At 49.4% G+C, this 3,419-nt stretch overlaps 1 pseudogene; it reads left to right on the top strand.

Annotated features, from left to right (window-relative positions):
* The first annotated feature begins 1,714 nt into the window (after positions 1-1,714).
* LOC105541586 lies at positions 1,715-3,229 on the top strand (annotated as a pseudogene).
* The last annotated feature ends 190 nt before the right edge of the window (positions 3,230-3,419 follow it).

Here is a 3,419-nt window from a genome sequence, read left to right as displayed (position 1 = left end):
AGGAGATGCCATGCTATCGTGATAAACAATTGCTGTGCTCTTCTGTGTGCCCAGCCCTGAGCCGTGTGCTGCGCATTCACTGGCCTTGGTCCTCACAAAACTGCTTGAGGGTAGTATTATCACCTCAATCACACAGACCAGGAAATGAATCTCAGGAGGATGAGGCCATGTGGCCACAGCCATGTGATTAGTAAGAACCCCAGAGCCATGTGATTCAAAACATTCCATGCCCACCTTCTCTTCTTCTGTAACTCCCATATCTCCACACAGATGCAAGGACGAGGCCGTAACTGCGACTGGATACACCAGAAACCCATCTCAGGAAGTCACTCAGGCCATAAGTATCACGGGATTATTGAGAGATTTTAAAATGTTCATACGCTGTGTCCAGAATTTCCATGACTAAAAAATCTACCCCAAGGAAATAAGAATCATGGGAAACAATGCTGTACAAAGGTATTTGTAACAATATTATTTGTCAAAGAAAAATCCTGAAAACAACCTAAATGTCCAAGACTACTTCTTCCACCTGTAATCCCAGCACTTTGAGAGGCTGATGCAGGCAGACCACTTCAGCCCAGGAGTTTGAGACCAGCCCGGCCAATGTAGCAAGACCTTGTCTCAAAAAAAAAAAAATCAAAAAATTAGCTGGATGTGTTGTTGCACACCTGTGATTCCAGCTACTTGGGAGGCTGAGGTGGGAGGATCACTTGAGCCCAGAAGGTCAAGGCTGCAGTGAGCCATGATCACACCACTGCATTCCAGCCTGGGTGATAGAACGAGACCACCACCCCTCAAAAAAAAAAAAAACAACAAAAACCAAAAACCTAAAAACTATGGCATTGCATTGCAGAAAATACATCTCAGACATTGAAAATGTTTACCAAGAGTTTTATAATATTATAGGGCAAATGTTTATTATATAATACCAAATAAAAATAGCAGGTTAGGCTGGGTGTGATGGCTCACACCTGTAATCCCAGCAATTTAGGGGGCTGAGGCAGGCTTATTGCTTGAGCCCAGGAGTTCGAGACCAGCCTGGGCAACATGGAACACCCAGTCTCTACAAAAAAATACAAAAATCAACCTGGTGTGGTGGCGTGCCTGTAGACGCAGCTACTTGGGAAGTTGAGGTGGGTGGATCACTTAAGCCCAGGGCGGCGGGGGTCGGGGGACAGTGTGGCAGGCGGGGGTGGTGGAGGCTACAGAGACCCTATCTATAACAACAAAAAAAGCAGGTTAACAAAGACTGAATAGCCACATAAATCCTAAGCAAAAAGGACAAAGCTGGAGGCATCACACTTCCAGCTTTAAATGTACTAAAAAAATGGACTTCAAAATGTACTAAAAAAAGCTATAATAACCAAAACCGCATGGTACTGGCATAAAAACAGACACATAGACCAATGGAACCGAATAGACAACCCAGAAATAAATCCACGTATTTATAGTCAACTGATTTTCCACGACGGTGCCAATAATGTCCTTTGGGGGAAAGGACAGTCTCTTTAATAAATGGGTGTGGGGAAAACTCGATATCTATATGCAGAAAAATGAAACTAGATCTTTATCTGTCATCATTAAAAAATTAAATCCAAATTGATGAAAAACTTAAATGTAAGACCCCAAACTAGAAAACTACTAGAAGGGAACTAGAAGCAGTTTCTCTGCTCCTTCTTGAATCCCTGCCTGGTTCAGCCTGCCTGCCTCCACCATGTCCATCAGGGTGACCTAGAAGCCCTATAAGGTATCCATCTCTGACCCCCAGGCCTTCAGTAGCTGCTCCTACACCAGTGGGCCCAGTGCCCACATCAGCTCCTCGAGCTTCTCCTGAGTGGGCAGCAGCAGCTTCCAGGGTGTCCTGGGCGGAGGCTGTGGCGGGGCCAGTGGTATGGGAGGCATTACTGCTGTCACGGTCAGCCAGAGCCTGCTGAGCCCCCTTAACCTGGAGGTGGACCCCAACATCCAGACCACGCACACCCAGGAGAAGGAGCAGATCAAGAGCCTCAACAAAAAGTTTGCCTCCTTCATCGACAAGGTACAGTTCCTGGAGCAGCAGAACAAGATGCTGGAGACCAAGTGGAGCCTCCTGCAGCAGCACAATACAGCTTGGAGCAACATGGACAACACATTCAAGAGCTACATCAACAACCTTTGGCAGCAGCTGGATACTCTGGGCCAGGAGACGCTGAAGCTGTTGGCAGGGCTTGGCAACAATCAGGGGCTGGTGGAGGACTTCAAGAACAAGTACGAGGATGAGATCAATAAGCGTACAGAGATGGAGAATGAATTTGTCCTCATCAAGAAGGATGTGGTTGAAGCTTACATAAACAAGGTAGAGCTGGAGTCTGGCCTGGAAGCACTGACTGATGAGATCAACTTCTTCAGGCAGCTGTATGAATAGGAGATCTGGGAGCTGCAGTCCTAGATCTCAGACAGGTCTGTGGCACTGTCCATGGACAACAGCCGCTCCCTGGACATGGACAGCATCATAGCTGAGGTCAAGGCACAGTACGAGGAGATCACCAACCGCAGCAGGGCTGAGGTTGACAGCATGCACCAGATCAAGGATGAGGAGCTGCAGATGCTGGCTGGGAAGCATGGGGATGACCTGCAGCACACACAGACTGAGATCTCGGAGATGAACCAGAACATCAGCTGGCTCCAGGCTGAGATTGAGGGCCTCAAAGGCCAGAGGGCTTCCCTGGAGGCTGCCATCGCAGATGCCAAGCAGCACAGGGAGCTGGCCGTTAAGGACGCCAATGCCAAGCTGTCCGAGCCGGAGGCTGCCCTGCAGTGGGCCAAGCAGGACATGGCACAGCAGCTGCCTGAGTACCAGGAGCTGATGAACGTCAAGCTGGCCCTGGACATGGAGATCGCCACTTACAGGAAGCTGCTGGAGGGCGAGGAGAGCCGGCTGGCATCTGGGATGCAGAACATGAGTATCCATACGAAGACCACCAGTGGCTATGCCAATGGGCTGAGCTCGGGCTACAAGGGCATCACAAGCCCCAGCCTCAGCTTATGGCCTGGGCTCCAGCTTTGGCTCTGGCGGGGGCTCCAGCTCCTTCAGCCACACCAGCTCCACCAGCGCCATGGTTGTGGAGAAGATGGAGACCTGCGATGGGAAGCTGGTGTCCAAGTCCTCTGACATCCTGCCCAAGTGAACGACCATGGCAGCCCCGCCCAACCTATCCCTCCTGTGGCTGCCCCAGAGCCTGTGGGGGAGCCAAAGCCCACCTGTGGTGGGAGACTTAACTGGCTGGGGTACTCCCCCTTGGCGATGCCTCCAGCTACAAACCAATTCGATTTTTTTTTCCAAAAGAAAACCTCAGCTAGCTATGCAAAAAGAAAGAAAGAAAGAAAGAAAGAAAGAAAGAAAGAAAGAAAGAAAGAAAGAAAGAAAGAAAGAAAGAAAG

The sequence above is a fragment of the Mandrillus leucophaeus genome, unplaced genomic scaffold (assembly GCF_000951045.1).
Source record: "Mandrillus leucophaeus isolate KB7577 unplaced genomic scaffold, Mleu.le_1.0 Scaffold241, whole genome shotgun sequence".
Taxonomy (NCBI): domain Eukaryota; kingdom Metazoa; phylum Chordata; class Mammalia; order Primates; family Cercopithecidae; genus Mandrillus; species Mandrillus leucophaeus.
The sequence above is the reverse complement of the archived record's forward strand: the minus strand, read 5'-3'. Positions and strand labels throughout refer to the sequence as shown.